Source organism: Cupressus sempervirens, chromosome 6 (genome assembly GCF_028749045.1).
Source record: "Cupressus sempervirens isolate cs-2001-9-10 chromosome 6, ASM2874904v1, whole genome shotgun sequence".
Lineage (NCBI taxonomy): Eukaryota > Viridiplantae > Streptophyta > Pinopsida > Cupressales > Cupressaceae > Cupressus > Cupressus sempervirens.
In genome coordinates, this window is record NC_143123.1 from 351,247,398 (window position 1) to 351,270,151 (window position 22,754).

Below are 22,754 nucleotides of genomic sequence, written 5' to 3' on the forward strand. Positions count from 1 at the left end.
ATAAGGAAGAAATGGCCAACTTAGACCTCAGGAAGATTGACCTAGACTTCGGGAAGACTGAGGGAGAAATGAAGGAGACCAGGGGCTAGGTGGAACAAACTAACAATTTGAACTAGGAATGTGTGGGCATGGAGATCTAGAGCATTAATGAGGAAGCAAAAAATCTATAGGATCTAGATAGTGAGAAATAATTGCTAATGGTCTATTTTTTTCTTCATACTATCTTTAGTTTAGTGTTTCTAGCTTTTGTTTCCTGACCATGGGCCTATCTTTTGTTTTTGGCTTCTATCTCCTAGCTGCAGGCCTATCTTTTGTTATGGGTTTTTATAGGCAGCTGTATAGGGTCTGGACTTTATTTAATATTATTATTTGAAATATTATGTAAAAAATATGGGTTTCAAGATCCTTGTAAAATCTATTTTTCTTAATAAAAAACTATATCATTATCACAATCATGATTGATTATATATACTGCAATACATCATAATATATCGATATTAATTATCGATGCACTTAAGCAATAATATGATTATTATTTATTTTAATATAATCATTCATGTATATGTATTTAATAATATGTCTATTATTAAATATATATACACAATTGGTGATTATTAATTCACCAATTATTAATCACATATATCATAGAGATTAATTATGATAAGGTAAAGGATAGAGATCAAATGTTCAAGGCCAACACGCCACTTCCACATTTGATTACATTGGTTAGAGTAATCTGACTAAAGTTGCAAATCTCTAATAGTTTTAATAACCCACCTCCTTCTTTAATACAATACTTCTAACTTCTTTTTAAAATCAATTTCATAAAATAAAATTTTAAGAAGCAATTGAACTAAACTTTTATTTTATGCAATTGATTGAAATTTAGAAGTTGAATAAAAGTTCCAAGGTCAAAAATCTTGGTCGAAAGTTCAAAGTTCAACTGAAAGAATAATTGGTGTGTCAAATGATTAATTCCATTACTTAATCTCTTATATGGATTATTCATCTATTTATTTGATTAACTTGACAATCCACCAAGGAGTTATAACTCATAATCACTTATTAGATGTAATACAAAAATCTTATCAAAAAAGGGCAAGGAAAAATCATAGGGATGCAAGAATGCAGGCCCTATCCATTAGGTAGGCACTGATTGAGTTGGTTGTGTGTGGGCCCTTATTGAGTTACTTGCTTGTGGGGTAAGGGGTCATATTGAATTAGTTGCTTTTTCAATGTTATTGGGCTTAATTATCAAGGATAGTCTCCTAACATTCTATGGTGTTTTCCCCTTAGGTTTCTAATGTGGTTGAAGCTCTAGTATGCATGTTTATCAATAGAAATATTCATTACATTGTGTTCAATGACTGATTCTTCTCCTAAATTCAGTAACTACTTTATAATTGAGTTACCTCTCTTCACCTACATCCTCCAAGATCTTAAGTCACCATACATCTTAGCATCTCATTCTCTAACCTTCAACAAGGTTTATTGGCCAACTGATAGGTCTATCCCTTCTCAATATTCCAAATTCAAAAGTTGCACTAAGAGGCCTAAAAGGGACTCATTCCTAGTAGCCCTATTTTTACCAAATTTACTCTAAACTTAACAAACTCCCACACAACCACCAAAACTATTTATAAAATATCTTATTAGGCATAAAACCATATCTAAATCTCTAGTATTGGTTTAAGATCACAAGTTTTCAGCTCTTTTCTACCAAGCCCTAGTTCCTAGGTCTTTTAGGCTTAAAAATGTTGTTTGGCCTTATAGGCTCATTCCCATGAAACCCATGAAGAAAATTCTTCCACAAACATCATTGGCATGATATTTCCATCCTTTCATCCAAATATTTTTCCTTCACTAGTCATAGAACACCTTTTGTGATGTGATTCTTAGCAATCAACACATTAAACTTGCACTCACAATCATGAAATTTAGTGATGCATCTTCATCTGATGAAAACTCCTAATATCCTCACCTTGCATTCTGTTGAGTTGTCATTTTTCATGATGCTTAATGGAAAGAATAATTTTGAACTCCTCTCTTGAAAAGTTAATTTGAAAATCAACTCCAAGGTTTCGAGTGATCTTGCGACCTAATGGAATCCACTTAGTTGAAGATAAATGTGAATGTTCATAGAGAGGCCTTTGCTAGTTCTAATAACTTTGGATAAGATCTGAAATCTTTTTGCCACTCCAAAAGAATGAAACACACAAAAGGAGACTATGTTTTTGTATATTCTATTTTTATAATGGATGCAATCTAACAATGTAGCTAATATGAATTCCTAATTTAACAAAGGGTATAGTAAAGCAAATAATGAAGATAAGGTAACAAGAGGCTTAAGAAAATGACATGGAAACAAAATCCTAATAGACATAAGCTATGGAAAACAACATGTATGCGAGTGAAGCCTTTGAAGAAATTGGTGGGTAACCAATGAAAGTAGGAGCAGTTGTTCCTTAATTCCATTGATGCAATCATCGATGGGATTTTTTAGCAACCATAAGATGCTTCACTTTTCATCAAATTGCAAGGCCACAAAAAGTGCACTCATGTGAGACAAAAAGTTATGCATGAAAAAAATAGGTGATCTCTTCTCAAACTAGATACGTCAGCAAAATTCATAAAATCATAGCAAACACCGAAATTAAAAGTTTGCACAACCAAAAATAATGCAATAAACTTTTGGCTCAATTACATTCCATGAAAATACATTCACAAAACATAACACATTTAGGCAAGAATCACTACACTCTAAATGCGAGCTCCAAAATAATATATTATTGCAAAATAACAGTGACCTCAATTACATATTACAATCTCATATTTATAAGAAATAATCTCCTCAATTTGTGGTGAGAGTGAGAGATATCTTAAAACAATTATATGCTTCTAATTTAATAAAAGAAACCAATTATATACAAACTGACTATCTAACTAGTGCTTAGGAGGACTCCATCCATTTCTACATCATTAATTGGATGTATGAGCCTTTACATGTCATAAAACAAAGAAAACATGAGAGAATAAGAAGAAGAGAGCCATGAGTTGATGTAGTCAAAAATAGAAGTTCAACCTTCACTGGGTGTCTGTCATAGTTAAACTGATATCAAAATGTGTTTTCGATGCATAGAAAGCTCTAATTTTAGAACTAGCAATTTACTATCGGTGCACCTCGAAAGAAGCACACCTATGCACCTCTAATTTCTCCAAAATTCTTCCAACACATTGTTGCAAAATTGCACAAGTGCACCTAGTGCACTAGCACAACAATGCACCTAAAGGGTCAAAAAATGCAAAATTTCACTTAGTGTCAAAAAAGAAATTCTAGGTTATGGATTTTATTCCCCTTCATACTAGAGCTACGTCTAGGTGCTTGCCCTTGAAATTATCTATTATTTTAGTGACCTTTACCATGTCCAATAAATTTAAGGCATTATATTTATCTTTGACCCTATGCTTGTAATTATTCACCTCTATACAGGTTTCAGCAAAATCCTTGAGTTTAGTATCAAGCTCTAACAGTGCTTCTTCTGTCCTAAATGCTTGCCAAATATCTTCATCAGTAGAAACTTCATCAAAAATCTTTTTGAATCTCTGAATGACCACCTCTACTGATATTAGTTTCTCCCATGCATCATCTTCAAAAATATCCAGGCATGCATCACTATAGTGTCTCTCAGCTTCCAAAATTTTCTCTCGAGCTTGGTCCTTGAGCCAGTGGATCTATGCATGATTCCATTACTTTTTTGCTATCTTCTATCTTCTCTATCCAATCATCAATTAAATCAAACTCCTCTACAGTATATATATCCATAAGTATGCTATACCTTTGGCCTTTTATCATCTGTAAAACCTGTAAATCCTTTCCCCAGGTATTACCTCATCCATAAGGCCAAAATCTTGATTCAAAATTGCTACCATTTTATCTACATTCTCCTACAGAACATATAGTAGCTTAAGATTCCCTTGGATGATAAGTACTTCTTTCTCCTCAAAAATTTCCTGCTATTGTTGATAGGCATTCAAAAATGGATCCAATCTCACTACCCCCTATCTCTCCTTTCAATTGCCACATTTAGAGTCTCTTCAGGGTTGGCAAGCTCTAATGGGCCAACAACTTTTCTCAAATATCCTCTAAGGATTTCATTCTGGTGCTAAAGTGTTACCAACTCTACCCCCATTCTGTTCCAAACTCCATAATACTTTCTCCATCCTTGTTGTGACTCCAAAGCGGGTTTCTCAAGCATGAATTTCTAGATCTAGTGATCTTCTGGACTCAGTTGTTCAACATTTGACAACAAAGGAGGAAGAGATAAATGAATAGAAAGGTCTTGATTTGAATCACTCATAATGAAGGCCAAATGTTGCACTTCTTTAGGAGGTGAATCAGGCTTCCTTAGCATTTCTATTAGTTCCATTCTGTCCTCCTCTTCTATAGTGAACTATTGCTTCTTGCTTCTAATTACTTCTTTTTAGAGCCACCTTGGAATATGCTAAGTTGAAAACTTACCTTTTGAGGATGAAGGAGTTTTCTCTACTATGCTCTTGCCCTTATTTATCCTCTTCAAGGTCTTTTCCATTTGTGATGGCTCCTCATATGTAGTCCCCATATCAGTGGAGCCTACAGTCCCCACCTCAATGTTCAGAGAAGTCTATTGAGGATATTCAACCATTTGTCCTTCTTCAGACACTTCATTGGTTGATACTTGTTGCGGCTCTTCCTCCTATTCTTCTCAAACTTGTTCTTCTTCTATGTTTGGTGGCAAAGGAGTAGCAAAACCTTTATCTACAAATGTTGTGACTTGTACTAGGGACAAAGGAGTAATTTTAGGACCTTGTCACTTTGGTGGCATCTGGGTCCAATCCTCCTATTCAGGTTGATTTGTGGGCATGTCTATGATCTTGTCCCCTACCAACTTAGTACCTATGAGCATAAAGTCAAAATATGACATCCTAAAGATATCAACACCCTCCACATCCTATTCATCTATTCACTATTGCATTCCATCCTTCAATGTTGTGGATTGAATAACTTGCTTAGGAATGGGTGGCATTATGATTGTCAAACTTCTTCTTTGTTCTTCTTTTGTAGCTCTAGGAAGCTGGGTCCTCCTACTCAAAAATACATCATCCTCATCATCCTCTTCTTTAGGAATAGGTTCAGGGATTAATGGGATAGGACCTACTTCCTGATCACCCTTTGTCTCTTTTTTACTAGAGTCTTGATATTTCTTCCCTTTTTAGGCACAGAAAGGGATGCTTGTTCTACTTGATAGGGAGGGGAGACCTCTTGAACTACAACCCCTATCTTTGTCTAGCTCAGTGCCACTGGTGGCACTCAAGGATCAACCTATATTTGTGGAGTTCTAGAATCTTTTGACCCTTATACATTTCCTTGCCCTTGCTATGGAGATGTTTGGATTTCATCCTCTTCTACCTCAACCCTAGAGAAGTTATTTTCGTCTTGCCCATTCCTCTACCCTTCTGAGCTCAATAGTATCTAGCCGATCTGTCAAGTTGCTGTACTATTTCTAGTCTCATAGGAGACTGAGCTACAAAGGTAGGGATGGTGACTTTCTTCCCTCTACCATTGGCTGGGCAGGCGTATGCATGAAAAATCATTGTTTTAGGAATTGGATCAAGTTTAAATGGCTTCTTAATCTAATCCTATGTCATTTTGATGACATGCCTCACCCTATGGTTGATATTAGAATTCTCCTCCCTATCAACCTCAACATTCATAATGGGCCTATCACCAATCATGTCCCTATTGAATAGAGGATCAAGTAACTCCTTTGAGTCTTTTTGTAGTATCTTTAATGAAATCTTTATTTTTAGGGCCTTCTCTGCCAGGTACAAAGTCATCCTACAATAATCCCTTATTCAGATATCATAGTCAATTGTTGGATTCATCTAATGATCCTCAATAACCTCTTCATGTTGGAAGGTTTTACTTGCCAAATACTACACTCTCTCGATGTTATCAAAACATGGCTATGAAGAATTGTACTCTTCCAAGGGTTACTAATCCCATTCACACTTTGAAGAGGGGATATCTTGCCTCTGATCTACCTGAAAAGGTCCTATAGTGAATAGCCAAGTACAACATTTTTTATGTTGCCTTCTAACTCTGTCATGGGCAAACAAGATTTGTTGAGAAATCTCTAGGAGAACAAGTTTATCACAAAGATACCTCGGGAGCTTTTTTAGGTTAATGGGGGTACCAGCTACCCTCAAATATGTAAATGTCTTGAACTGGATCTAATATGCTCTAAGCACTAATATCTATGCCATTGCATCATCTGATAATCTCTTCATATAATCCTCTTCTATGAATCAGATTATAGCAAATTGAAGGTATCATTAACAATTCTATATTCTTTGCTCTACTCTAAGAGCCTCTTCTTCACTAGCCATGGTAGACAATGTATGGCCATGTATTTGGATCCTACATGTTGCCCTTCCTATAGAGCCTTAGATAATCTATCGCTCTTGTAGCCAACAAGTACACCATGTATGATGTTATATAGAATTTCCTTTGGTTCTTTGCCACCACCAACTATTCACACAAATTTTAACTAAGAGTAAAAGCCCAATCTAGTGGCATCTTTGCTTTCTTTATTATTTTGATGAAGTACACCATGAAGATATCCAAGTGTCCAACTGTAGGTAAACCTATGACTCTACTCAAAAGTATGATGGAGAATCTAATGTCTTCTATCATATACCTCTATTCATGTCAACTTTCCTAGTCTTCTTGCCTAAGGGAGTCTTCTCTATGAGGTAAGATGATCAATTGATCTCAAAGGCCTCCTTGACATGTTCCCTATACCACTTCTCTGCCTACTCATAGGTGAGCTTGACAAACTGATCTGCCCTCGAGAGATGAAATACTTTCTCAATATTCTTTGGTTGTAGATCAAGGACAATTTCTCCTATTATGCTCTTCAAAACCCTCTCCTTAGGGACATAGTGTTCTGCTAGTGTCATAATGATCTTCAAAGATTATACCGACACTAGGTGTGAAGCTACATTAATGAGTCCTAATCTAAAAAGTGTAGAGACCATTTGTGACCTCTAAGTGGGTTTGTTATAAATCTTTTAGAATTCCCCCTAATCTATATGCCCTAAATCTGTATCTTTAATCTCTGAGTTGTCATCGTGATAATGTGATTTTGTTAGAATGCCTTGGAACTTAAAGACCATAGGTTTTGGTGCCATTTTCTCACCCAAGGAAGATGAAGAGGATGCCATTATATTTGCACAAAAGGACACCTATTAGTTTTATTTTGAGGAAGCATGGTTAATTCAAACCCTAATAATATCTTGGAAAAGATAAAATGCTCCAAAAGGACATAAAAACTTAATATTTCACATATAGCAAAAGAAATGGTGCACTTGGTGTGGTGTGCCTGGTGCACCCTTTAATTAAGGTTAATGCACTATTTTTATGTTGTGTTTAAAAACAATGTTGGGTATGAATTAGTGCACTTAGTCAGGTGTGCTAATGTGTACCCAATTTTTTGATTTGCATAATGTTTTTAAAGTTTATCATTATGTTTTAGTGTTTTGGGGCAAAAATAGGTGTGCATCAACATGCGTAGATAGGTGTGTTGCTGCACACCCAATTTGGGTTGTGCTTTATGCTATTTTTTAAAGTTTCACTTGATAGGAAAAAAGGTTGGTGTGCATTTGCACACCCAGGGAGGTGCACTAAAACTTGCATTGTTTATGTTGTTTATGTGTTATAGGGTTTTTCAAAGCGGACCTCACAAGGCTTGGAGTTGCGGCGATGCAAGGTCAAAGATTTGTATTGTACAAGAAAAAGAAACAAGATATGGAGAAAATGGGGGAAGCTGTATAGGCCCCCAAGTAATCTTGGTATTGGGAGATTTGCAACTATGTAACTACACAACTACGATGCAAAAAACTTCTTCTTGCTAGTTTTGGTACATTAGGGCACCTATTTAGGTGTGCTAGTGCACCTTTTTTACTTGAAAAAAGGCCTCTAATGTTGAAATATCTACTTTCTAAACAAATTAGCTCTTCAATTAGGATTCAAACACAAATTAAGGGGCTAAGAAGATGTCAAAATGGCTCAAATCCTAGACTAGCACTCCAAAAAGACACAAAAGTAGGGGGTCTCCATTTCTAATAGAAATGGGGTGTGCATTGTTGAACCACAACAAATAGCCCTGCCAAAAAGGAAGGAATAACAAAGGTATATCTTCATCAAAAAATATTCCTCTAACGTATGTTAAACACCAACTAAATCCTGAACATTCCAAGTGTATTTCGAGTCTCTTTGCAATCAAAAACCTTAGAATCTTCAAACTCTAAGTTCAATGTGTGCTCCATGTATTCATTTCCTTTGACATCCCAAAGTACAGTTGTTCAAAATTTTTGACAACTTAAAAACAATCTTCCACCCCATCTAGCTCATTCATAAGGAATCTCCACAAAAGTTGTTCATCAATTCTTTGCTTGACCATATAAGAGAATTAGTTTGAGGGCTCTTAGCAGGTTGTCACTTTATTTGAATTTCTTGGAAATCCTTTGAATACTTGCTCCATGTAACTCAAAATGTTATAATTTGATCCTTTAATGGATAAAAGTTTTAAGTATCGGGCAACTTATTTTGAGTGCATATCCATTTATAAGATTACTCTTTTAAATCTTTTAGAATCTTTCAGTCTTAACAACATTCTTTATTTTTTATTTTTCTTTTGTATCTTGACCGCACTTAGACTATGTGGCCAAGACATCAGTGTCATTTCTTGGATTCAATATTTTGTGAACATCCCGTGCATTCCTCTTTTAAGAACTTTTTAGAAACTCTCATGCCAAACAACAATCTTAGCAATTCCTTCATGAGGACCCTTCTTTTTGAACCAATGGGGCTTGGATCATCCCTTGCTATCTTCAATCTTGGTTTGATAACACTTGAGACTATCGATCTTTTAAATTTGTGTAGTGTTGAGAACTTGTTGATCTACAATCCTAAATTCAAGTTTGAAAGTCTCCTATTACTGCAAGTAACTTCTGTTCCTCAGTTGGTATAAGACACAACATTATCAAAATGTTCTAACAAAGAAATACCTCTTCCTAAAATTGGAACCAAATGAGTAGTTAGTAAAATATGTCAAGATAAAATATCGAGGGCACCTACCCCTTAAACTAATGCAACTTTGAAAGAAAACACACAACACAACTAAAAATTAAACATAGTTGTAGAAAATAAACACACTTGTAGAAATGAAACCTATCTAATCTTATTTTTTTGGATCTTTCTTCTCGGCTTCAAGGTAATGTTTCAGAAATTTCCCATTAACTGGAAATGGAAGCAATTCCCCTTGTAAGGAACTTAGCCTAAAAGTATTTTCTCCAAAAATTTCCACAATTTGATAGAGAACAATCCACAATCATTAAAATTTGGTATGACTATCGACAGTTTATGTTTTTCTTGTTTGTACTAAAATTCTCCTATCAACTCTTTGATTTCATCCACTTTAGGTTTAGGATGGACAACTACCAAATTCCATCCTTGGTGTTTTACATATCATCTTCTTCTTTGGACTTTGATCATTCTGGGTGGAGGAGAAGACAAACCTCCACCATCTGAAGAATTATCACTATATGATGCATTTAGATATTTAATTTCCTCTTCAATCCTTTCAATAGAGTCAGACATGTTCATAGAACTTTGGCATTTTGTTGGTTCATCTTTTGGATTGTTGTCTTTCTCTACTCCCATCATTTGTGTTAATACCTTAGCAACTGCTTCTTGACATGATGAACATTCAAACTCTAAATGGCTAACTTTATGCAATTGACAAAATCCTAGAAGGAGAAGGATATTGGGGTAAACTTCTCCTCCTAGACACTATAAATTAGCCATCATGTAGTCTATGAATTGTGTTGTGACCTCATCTTTTGGGGTTGAAATCATGGATTCCATATCTTGATCATTTGATATTTTGATCAAAGTTGTATAAAAAACCATAATCTTGTAGGAGCCCAAATCTATTTGTAAGAAGGCTACCTCATTAGGAGCATTGTATTCAGTAATCTTCTTTTTTAACTTTGGCTTTGCATCTATTTTTTTTTATTGTTCAAAACTTTCCATGGTAGCTAGAGTTAAGTAAAATATGTGATAAACCATCCCCTTAGGCATTTGGTCCATTCTCTACTTAATAGAAATCCTTCAAGAATATCAAGCACATGTATATCAATGACATCTTGAATTTGAGGGTCAACTGTAAATTGTATACATACATCTTTTAACACACCAATGACTTTTACCTCTATTTTATCTAGTTGTATCAGTATCCAATTGGAGGGTTGAGGGATAACCCCCAACTTTTGTGCTATTGATAGTGGCATAATATTATGCGAGGCTCCTGAATCAATTAGGAAATTATGAAGATTCTTTCCATATATCCTGATGTTAAGTAGAAATGGGGGCACCTCAACCTTGTCTTTAAATATACTTGGCATCGCTTCCAAAGCATTGGCTTTTTGGGATATTGTCTTTCGAGAAATAGTATTCATACTATGGGGTACTTTTGTATGATATAGAGTTCTCATTAGCACTTCTCATTGTTGAGGATAATTTTGTAGCATGTCAAGCATAGACATGTTGGCCTTTATTCATTTCAAATCTTCTATCATGTTATATTTCTTGGTAGACCAAGCTGAATTTTTTAGAATTATCAGGACAGTTCCTTGATTCTAATTTTGTTGTCCTCGATGAGGTGTTCTGATGGATGCTAGCTTGTTACTTGCTCTTAGATTAGGAGGAGTTGGTCGTAGTCCTGGAGGGATTCCATCTATAATAGGTTCTTTTCTACTTCTTAGATTGTATGTATTTCTATTTTCATTGCAAAAAGAAAACATCTCTTTAGGTTGGATATCTGGTTCTTAACTAAATGGAAAAGAGAATTTTTCATTGGTTGGTTGTTCTACCTGAATGTTTTGTGTAGAATCATAGGATTCTAGTACATAGAATTAAATTGTACAAGAGGAACATTATCATTCAATTGTGAATTCTGAAGCATTTCATTATAGTACAAACCATCATTGTTGGATGTATTTTGACCATCATCATACTGATTGATATCTGTATACTGAACATTATTGTTGTTATTATATGTAGGAATGCTTTCATTATTCGGATGAGTGTTCCACTATCAGTTCTATCTTTGGAAGCCATTGTTATGATCAAGAGGATTAGAATTGCTTCCTCCATTGTTATTCCTAGCATTGTTATTTCCAACATTGTTGTTCCCAACAAAGTTCCTATTGTAGTTTTGATTGTAATTATTGTTGTAAATACTAGCATTATTTCTTTGGAATTTGTTATTTTGTCCCTATGCCAACCTCAAATGAGTTAACTCATTGTTTATTTGTGATATGGTCCTTTTCATTTGACCAAATTCAGAGGCACAGTTATTATCTAGCTTAATGAAAGTCACCACCTTTTGTTCAAAGAAAGTAGCCTACAGAGGTTCATACCCTGGGTAAGTTGAAGTACGGTTATGTAGAGCAGGTGCCTATTGTAATGGAATTGGGTTCATAGGTATGAATTGACTAGGAATTGTAGGTACTCTGACAGGGTATGTGGGTACTATTGTAATAACTTGAGCTGGAAGCATCCATCCTCCTTCATTGGGATTGGCTTGCATAGTGAAGGTAATTGATTCTATGAAGACTTTATCCAATGTGTCAATATGCATTGTTAGAAGTCTTCTTAGAAAAATGGTAGTAAGATGGTCCATAACATTTAGATAAATTTGAATAGTAGCTTCAATAGGTATAGTATATGGTGCTTCCAACTTGTGGTAAGCCATGTGAAAATGATGTTTGAAGCATGACACTATCTCAGTTGGATCCTTCTTGATTGATATGAATTGTTGATGTAGCACAGTTGGGTTGATGAAAGTCTTAAATTGTTCCAAGAAAAATTTGTCAAAGGTAGCCCAATCTCTAATACATCTAGGTGGCAGATTGACATACCAATTAAAGGAAACTTCCCCTAAAGAGTAGGGGAATAGGTGAAGAACCACATTCTCATTAGCAATCTATTTTCAATTGCAAATTTCCTTGAATACCTTAATGTGATATTTAATAGTTTATGTCTCTCCATATATGAACCTTGTGCAAATTTTTTTAGGATTCTTTGGAAGATCCTTGAGTACACTTGTCAATTTGATGGGTGAATCTACAAAATTTGCAAAAAGGGCCATTGGGGGATTCGGTGGACCTAGAGGTGGTTGTTGTGGAAGTGTTGGAATATTTGGTGGCCCACTAGGTGGTTCTCATGGATGTAGAGTTGAATAAGATGATGAAATATTGAATGGAAGTGGTTAAATTTGAGGTATTCCTTTGTCACTACAAGGTTTGCAAAAATGGGTGAGCTTGAGGAACTTGTGTACACTTGGTGAAGATCTTAAAGCTTGCAGAAATAGGGATTCTAGATCAAAATCCTCCAGTTTGCATCAAATTTGGAAAAAGTGCACCTCTATATAAGAACACATTCTCACAAAATAGGGTTCACCACATAATCTAGCATAGTAGTGCACCAGTGTAGTAGGCATAGTAGCACACCTAGCACAGCAATGCACCAACGCACCTCAAAATCTTAGAAACTTAAAAAAAATTAGAACTTGTAAAAAGTGTTGAATTTTGAAGTTTTGGCAAATTTTCTTCTAATCTAGATGTTAATGGACCTCATTCTAGCACCACTTTTGTTGATCTGTTGCTTTGCACAATGTTTAGTGGTAGGAATTCTTTCAAACTCTTCTCTTGAAAAGTTAATACAAAAATCAACTCCAAGGTTCTGAGTGATCTTGTGACCTACTGGAATCTAGTTAGTTGAAGATAAATGTGAATGTTCACAAAGAGGTCTTTTCTGGTTCTGATAACTTTAGATAAGATGTGAAATCCATTTGTCACTCTAAAAGAAGGAAACACACCAAAGGAGACCATGTTTTTATAATGGATGCAATCTAACAATGCAGGTAATATGAATTCTTAATTTAAAAAAGGGTTTAGTAAATCAAATAACAATGATAAGGTAATAAGAGCTTTAAGAAAATGACATGCAAATAAAATCCTAATGGACATAAGCTATAGGAAAACAACACGTCTCCAAGTTAAGCCTTTGAAGAAATTGGTGGGTAACCAATGAAAGTAGGAGCAACACTTTCTTAATTCCATTGATGCAATTGTCGATGGGATTTTTTTGCAATCGTAAGATGTTTTTTCTCTTTTCATCAAATCACAAGACCACAAAAAGTGCACTCAATAGGTGATCTCTTCTCGAACTACATAAGTCAGCATAATTCATAAAATCATAGCAAACACTAGAATTAAAATATTTTACAACCAAAAATAATGCAATAAACTTTTGGATCAATTACATTCCATGAAAACACATTCACAAAACATAACACATTTAGGCAAGAATCACTACACTCCAGATGTGAGCACCAAAAGCATATATTATTGCAAAATAATAGCAACCTCGATTACATATTACAATCCCATATTTATAAGAAATCATCTCCTCAATTTGTGTTGAGAGTGAGAGATATCTTAATGCAATCATATGCTTCTAATTTAATAGAACAAACCAATTATATACAAACTTACTATCTAAGTAGTGCTTAGTAAGACTCCATCCATTTTTATATCATTAATTGGATGCATGAGCCTTTACATGTCATAAACAAAGAAATCATAAGAGAATAATAAGAAGAGAGCCATGAGTTGATGTAGAAGTGTCTGAAAGTGTCAAAAATATAAGTTTGACCTTCACTGGGTGTTTGTCAAAGTTAAACTACTATCAGAATGTGTTTTTGATGCATGGAAAGCTCTAAGTTTGGAACTAGCAGTTAACTATCAGTGCACCTCTAGAAAAATGCACCTTATAAGAAGTACAATTGTGCAACTCTGATTTCTCAAAAAAATTTCCAATACATTGTTGCAAAAGTACACTAGCACACTTGGTGTAGTAGTGCACCTTGTGCATTAGCACAACAATGCACCTCAAGGGTTTTTCCCCCCTTTCATACCAAAGCTATGTCTAGGTGCTTGCCCTTGAATTTCTCTATTATTTTATTGACCTATTCTACATCCCATAAATCTAAGGCATTATATTTATATTTGATCCTCTGCCTATAATTATGTACCTCTATATGGGTTTCAACAAAATCCCCAAGTTGTGTATCAAGCTCTAACAGTGCTTCTTCTATCCTAAACACTTGCCGAATATCTTTATCAATAGAAATCTCATCAAAAATCTTTCTAAATCTTTGAACAACCACCTCTACCAATATTATTTTTTCTCGTGCATCATCTTCAAAAATATCTAGGCATGCATCACTATAGTGTCTCTCAGCTTCTAAAACTTTCTCTCACGCTTGGTCCTTGAGCTGGTGTGTCTCCTCATGTAATGATTCCATTACTTTATTGCTATTTTCTATCTTTTCTATCTAATCATCAATTAAATCTAACTCCTCCATAGTATATACATCTAGAAGCATGTGATACCTTTGGCCTTTTATCACCTATAATACCTATAAATCCTTTCCCTAGGTATGTACCTCATCCATAAGACAAAAATCTTGATTGAAAATTTCTACCATTTTATCTACATTCTCCTGCATAACATGTAGTACCTTAAGATTTGTTTGGATGATAAGTACACCTTTTTCCTCATAACTTTCCTGCCATTGCTCATACAAATTCAAAAATAGATACAGTCTGATGGCATTGTGATTGTCAAACTTCTTCTTTGTTCTTCTTTTGTAGCTCTAGCAAGTTGGATCCTCCTACTCAAAGGTACATCATCCTCATCATCCTCTTCTCCATCTTCTTTAGGAATAGGTTCAGGGATTGATGGGATAGGAAATTTTTTTTTTTTATCACCCTTTGCCTCTTTTTGACCAGATTCTTGATCTTTCTTCCCTTTTTAGGTGCAAAAGGGGATGCTTGTTCTACTTGATAGGGAGGGGAGACCTCTTGAACGTCAACCCTTATCTCTATCTAGCTTGGTGCTGCCAGTGGCACTTGGAGTTCTAGTATCTTATGACCCTTGTACATTTCCTTCTCCTTGTTGTAGAGGTGTTGGGATTTCACTCTCTTCTGGCTCAACTCTTGGAGGAGAAGTTCTTTTCCTCTTGCCCCCTCCTTTTCCCTTCTAAGCTTCATAGTATCCAACTAGTTTGTTAAGATGGTGTATTATTTCTAGTCTGATAGGAGACTGAGCTACAAAGGTAGGAATGGTGACTTTCTTCCCTCTACCTTTGGTTGGGTGGACTTGTGTGTGAAAAATCACCATTTCAGGAATTTGATCAAGCTTAAATGGCTTCTTAATCAAATCCTATGTCATTTAAATGGCATGCCTTTCCCTATGGTTGATATCAAAATTTTCCTCCCTATCAACCTTAGCATTCATAATGGGCCTACTGCCAATCTTGTCCCTCTTGAACAAAGGATCAAGAAACTACTTTGAGTCTTGTTGTAATATCTTTAATGGAATTTTTATTTTTAGGGCCTTCTCTACCATGTACAAAGTCATCCTATAATAATCCCTTATTCAAATATCATAGTCACTTGTTGCATTCATCCAATGATACTTAATAGCCTCTTTGTGCTAGAAGGTTTACCTGACAAATATTGCACTCTCCTGATGTTATGAAAACATGGCCCCAGAGAACTGTACTCTTCCAAGGGATATTAATCTCATTCACACTCAAACGAGCGGATATCTTACCTCTGATCTACCCAAAAAGGTCCTATAGTCAATGGCTAGGTCCAACATTTTTTATGTTGCCTTCTAACTCTTTCATAGGTAGACAAGATTTTTCAAAAATTCTCCAAGAGAACAAGTCTATCACAAGGATACCTCAGTAGCCTTTTCGAGTTAACAATGGTACCAACTACCCTCAAACATGTAAATGTCTTGAACTAGATATAGTATGCTCTGAGTACTAATATCTATGCCATTGGATCATTTGATAATCTCTTCACATAATCCCCTTCTATGAATCAGATTATAGTGAATATGAAGGCATCATTAAAAATTCTATATTCTTTTCTTTTCTCTAAGAGCCTCTTCTTCAGTATCTAGGGGTAGATGATGTATGGTCATGGGTTTGGATCCTGCATGTTGCCCTTCCTATAAAGCCCTAGATAATCTTTCACTCTTGTGGCCAACAAGTATTCCAGGTATTATGTCATATAGAATTTCCTTTGGTTCTTTACCACCACCAACTATTCACACAAATTCTAATTGAGTACAAGCCCAGTCTAATGGCATCGCTGCTTTCCTTATTGTTTCGATGTAGTACACCATGAAGATATTTAGGTGTCTAGATATAGGTAAACCCATGACTCTACTCAAAAGTATGATGGAGCATCTGATGTCTTCTATCATATACCCTCTAGTCATATCAACCTTGCTAGTCTTCTTTCCCAAGGGATTCTTCTTTATGAGGTAGGATGATTGAATGATCTCAGAGCCCTCCTTGACATGTTCCTTATACCACCTTTTTGCCTACTCATAGGTGAGCTTGATAAATTGATCTACCCTCAGGAGATGAAATACTTTCTCAATATTCTTAGATTGTGGATCAAGGACAATTTCTCCTATTATGCTCTTTACAACCCTCTCCTTAGGGACAAAGTGTTTTGCTAGTGTCATAATGAGCTCCAAAGATTATATTGACACCAAGTCTAAAGCTGCATTAACAAGTCTTGATCTAATAAGTACAGAGACCATTTGTGACCTCTTGGTGGGTTTGTTATAAATCTCTAACAATTCTTCCAAATTTGTATGCTCTAAATTTGTATCTTTAATCTCTGAGTTATCATCCTGAAAACATGATTTTTTTGGAATGCCTTAAAACTTAAAGACCACAGGTTTTGGTGCCATTTTCTCGCCCAAGGAAGATGAAGATGATGCCATTATATCTACATAAAGGGACACCTATTAGCTTTTTTTTTAGGAAGCATGGTTAATTAAAACCCTAATAATATCTTGGAAAAGATCAGATGGTCCAAAAACACATAAAAACTTAATATTACACCTATAGCAGAAGAAACGACACACTTGGCACATCGAATAGGTGTGCCTAGTGTGCCCTTTATTTAAGGTTAGTGTAATTTTTTGTGTTATATTTAAAAAAAATATTGAGTGTGCATTTGGGCACCTAGTCAGGTGCACTAAAGCACACCCAATGTTTTGGTTTGCATAATGTGTTTTAAGTTTATCATTATATTTTAGTTTTTTGTGGCCAAATTGGGTGTGTTGAACAGGTGCACTATTGCACACTTGATTTGGGTTTTTCTTTATGCTATTTTTTGAAGTTTCACTTGATAGGAAAAAAGGTTGGTGTGCATCTACACACATAGGGAGGTGCGTTGATGCGCACAAAAACTTAGATTGTTTATGTGTTGTAGGGTTTTGCGGAGTGGAGGAGGCAATAGACCTCATGAGGCTTGGAGCTATGGTGATGGTTGTTCAAAGATTCATAATGTGCAAGAAAAAGGTTCAAGGTATGGAGAAAAATGAGGGAGCTTTATAAGCCCTCGAGCAATCATGGTATTGGGAGATCTGCAGTTGCGCAACTGTGCACCTACAATGCAAAAAAATTCTTCTTGCTAATTTTCGCATATCAGCACACCTATTTAGGTGCACTAGTTTTCCTTTTTTTTTCTTGTTAAAAGGTCTCTAATGTTGAAATATCTACTTTCTAAACAAATTAGCTCTTCAATTAGGACTTAAATGCAAACGAAAATGGCTCAAATCCTGGACTAGGACTCCAAAAAGCCAAAAAATAAAGTAGGGGGTCCCCATTTCTAACAAAAATGAGGCATGCATTGTGGAACCACAACACATACTATCTCCACCTTCTAATACAACTATCCACTATGTACCAAGAAGTTTGGGTTGTGAGAATGAAAGAAAACAAAAATTTACCTCTAAACCCTCAATCAAGACATAGGGTAAACAACAAGTATGAACAAATCTTAAACTTTAAATAGAATGTTCCTTATTCGAACCAACATCATATTCCCTCTTCACTATATATATATATATATATGCAACTTTATAAAACATTCAAAAACAATTACTTACTAACACAATACTCCAAGTTTAGAAATAATATTGCTAACTGTGCACAAAGTTGCTATCAAAAACATTCCATTTTCCATTCCCAAATCTATACAAGGTGTCACTAATGTTTTAAGGTGGAAGATAAAAAAATATTTAAATGCTTCCCCTATCTTTTCAACATCAGCTACCACAAATCTCATTAAATAAAGCTCTGACTATTGAGCTTCCATATTTTACAAGAAAAGTTGCATGACAAATTTTTTTGCTATTTTTTGCAAATTTACATTTTTTCCAAAAACATAACACAAGAAATTTACCAATGTCATCTAACTATACCAAAAATATGAAAAAAAAATCAGCATAAAATTGATGATTTTTGGTCAACTCCCATGTTTGACCACCCCTTGACTTTTCTAGAAACCTTAGAAATCATGCAATCCAGATGTAAAAAATGCACAAAGAGAAAATCTCAACTAACTTTTGTCAACTTGGACACATATTGGTCTTCACACTCTTCTCCTTGGTGTTTAACTACCTTAATCAGGACCTAGGGCCCCTACACCATACTCCCCTCAATTGAGAAATTCAAGTCCCTTGAGTTGCTAATTGGTGAAGGTTTGTGCCATGCTTGATGATTTCTTCTTCAGTCATCCATGTTGCTTCTACTTTGGGAAAACCCTACCATTTCACAAAATACTCTTTCTATGTCTTTTTCCTAGTCTTCTTGAATATCTTGGTATCTAAAATGCATTCCAACCTTAATGGTTTGTTTGGTGGAAGATCGTTTATTGAATCGATCTTAATATTTGCCATGCTATTGTCACAAGAATCTATGTTGTTGTTGTCCCCTTTGTATAATTTCAGATCAAAAATATTGAAAATGGGTGATATTTTAATCTCTTATGGTGGATTATCAGATAAGGAGTAACAAAGCAAAGCGTGATGTGTTGTTTTATTTGAATCACATGTTTTCTAAACACACATCCCTTTTTACAAACAACTGTTGTCTAAGGAAGAAAAGGTAAATCACTCTTCTAAGAATTACAACAAGGAAAGAACCCTTTAGGTTAATTAAACCTAACTTGATAATATATCAAATTTTGAAACATGTAGTGGATTACAAGGAGTTGGGGGAAGATCAACAAAATTAAGATGCTTTTATCAATAAGGGTATCAATATGGACAATTCATATTTGGAACCGGTTGCATTGTCTTTTGTATGATTGGAAATCTAGTCTATTTGGTGTTATAAAAATTTTTTTCTCTTGAATAATAGTGGAAATATAGAGGAATAATTAAAATAATTGTTCATTTTAATTTCTTGTTGAAAACATAGAAAAGGCTGACAATGCCAACACAACCAATATAAATAGGTGGTGCAGGAGCACCTAGGTAGGCTAGTACCAAACCAAGGGCTTCCTTTTTTTTTTTGGCTTGAATTGATGATTAGCCACATCACTAGTCTAATAAGAGGTCCTATTTGGTCCTTAGGTGTGTTTAGGAGAGTTGGCAAGACCCAAAATGGCCAAGTTGCTAGAAAGTGCAAAATATTGTCAACTAGGTGACTTAGGTTCTAGAAAGGGTAAAATGGTCTACTAAGGTTCCCATGGCCTCGGATATGTTATTTAAGGCCCTTTAATGCATATTATGTTCCAACTTGGTCTTTGGAACAAATTTGGAGGTCTAACTCCAATTTGGGAAAAAGTTGCTAAAATGTTGTCATGTTGTCATGACAACATTTTCTTGCTAAGAGCAACATTTTTGCAAGATTTTGCCAATTTGTGTTGGTAATGCTCTAAGCCAATTTGTGTTGGTAATGCTCTAACTATTTGGAAAAATTATGAAAATAATGGGGGAGCCTTTAAAATCATGAGGAAAACCTTTTCAATGGGTTGGAAAAATTGGAGAAAGTATTGTATAGACTGTGCATAGCATTTTGGTTGCTAGTCTTGGTTGCTCAACAAACTTCTTGACCTTTGGGGTGTTTGACAAACTTCTTGGAGAGCATGTTAATTTTTAGTAATTTTTTGAAATGGAACTTTTCATCATCCTTTTACTTTAGTTACATCATGGTGATTAATTTTGGATTTTGAAGCCTTAATGTTGTTTTTTTGCAACTCAAATGGAGTATTTAAATTATGCTTAAATTTTCATCTAAGTTGCCAATTTGGGTACATGGGTGCAATAATTTTTTCCCATTTGGTATAGGTTTGAGTTCATTTATACATACACATATTTCATATATATATATATATATATAGACATGTAGAAAGAAAGGGTTGAATTCTGGGCATAGACCAGTAGTGTTGCTCCAATGTTATAAGAGCAAAAGAGAGTAGAGATATTTGCAAAAATAGAGAAAGTGGTACTCCCTAGAAGTTCTAGAAAGGTAAACAATTTCTAGAGTACAAGTTGCTTTAGTAGTCATAGAATAGAGAGAAGTGAATATGTGTGATAGACACAGGAGAAGATCTTGCAATGAACATTGTAAATATGTTGGTTAGGGGACAACATAAAAAATCAATGCATTGCATTGTTGGTAGAAATGGTGGCTCATTGGGGGATAATAGAAATAGTAATAATAACAATGATAGTGCTAGAAATAATGGCGAAGGGGACCAATTCACTAAATAATAACATTGCACATCAGCGTGCTAGAATAACTAAGAGTAGATCTCTAATGCCTATATTTCTCCTAGAGTCCAACCACAAGCTGAATATGAACCTACATAAAATGGTTTACAAGATCACTTCATGCAAGACTGAAAAAAAAAGTTAAGTGTAGGTCCAACTTGAGATATCTTTAAGAGATTATAAGGACCTCTGGCTGATTTATAGAGTTGAAGACCATATGAAAATGGCTTGTAGAAAAAGGTTGGAAAATTGATCCTCTTCTACTATGATGTGTCTAGCAAGACAATGACAAGAACATGGGTTCTAAAAATATATACTTATTTATGGTTTATCCCCATGATAGAAGATGAGGCTATTTAAGTATGATGCTATTCACTTGGTTGTTATTGTTTATGATTGGTGGCACCACAAAATGATCATAATGGGACATGATCAAAGTACCTCTTATGAAGAATTCACTAAGAGGCTTTTTGAAAAATTTGACCCTAAACATCATTTTATGAAGTTGACTTAGTTTGAACAATGTTGTTCAGTAGACACCTACATTGTTGATTTTTAGAGTTATCAATATCGGCCACTGATATAACATAGAGGAGGTTGATGGTGCGATTTATGGATGGATAAAAGCTCTTAGTCCAAGAATAAACTTCAGTCCAAAAGATCTATGTTACAAACTAAATCATGTAAAGGGAAAGGGTTGAATTTTAATGTAAGCACCAATCCATCAAAACATATAATAGAAAGCTTACAATTTTTGGACAAGTATGAATAAACTAGGACTTTCATAGAACAATTCAACTCTTGATGACACTAAAATTTTCTTTGAAAACCATATGTGTAAATATAAATATTAAGTACATCATGTCCAAATTTTTTGCAAATATACACATTAGTTACACTAAATTTTTCTTTCGAAACCATATGTGTAGATATAAACATTAAGTACAACATTTCCAATTTTTTTGCAGATATACACATTAGTTACACTAAATTTTTCTTTCAAAACCATATATGCAGATATAAAAATTAGGTACAACATGTCCAATTTTTTTGTAGATATACACATTAGTTACACCAAATTTTTCTTTCAAAACCATATGTGTAGATATAAACATTAAGGAGAACATGTCCAATTTTTTTTGTAGATATACACATTAGTTATACCAATTTTTTCTTTCAAAACCATATGTGCAAATATAAACATTAAATACAACATGTCCAATTTTTTTGTAGATATACATATTAGTTACATCAAATTTTTCTTTCAAAATCATATGTACAAATATAAACATTAAATACAAAATGCCCAATAATTTTACAAATACATTTTCCTGTAAAGAAAGACCATGTTTGAAAATATGAACCCAAAATAAAATAACAAGATAATGGCTACATTGTGGTCTTAGTTCCAAAGAAAAGCTGATAAATGTAATTTTTCGTGCAAAAAGTGTAAGGGTTTAAAGAATCAAAAAATTCTAATCACAACATCCCAGAGTCATTGTAGGCAACATGGTCACGTTAAAGGGGGCCACAATTTTCATCCATTGTTAAATGTGGATTTCCTACTAGAGGAAAATGGAGGTGTGAAAATCAAAGTTGAGGATAACACTCCCATGGAAGAAGATGATAATGTGCTAAAGAACATGATTGAAGGAGATGGTATTGGTGTAGATGATGAAGATTCTCATGATGATGGTACTAGTGTATCTAATAATGATGATGAAGATGGTAGATAGTGAACTTGGAGGTGTGAATATCCAAGATGAGGATAACATTCTATCTCTTTTGTACCAAGAATTATCTACCATTATGAATCATATTGGAATGAAGTATTAGAAAATACATGCATGTCCCAGTGATTACATTTTGTATCATAAACAAAATGAATTTGCAACAGAATGCCCTAATTGTCATATTAGTTTAGAATGTGCTTGTCCTGACAGTGATATGACACTTTTTGGTGAATGATGGCAATCCCATAACTAAC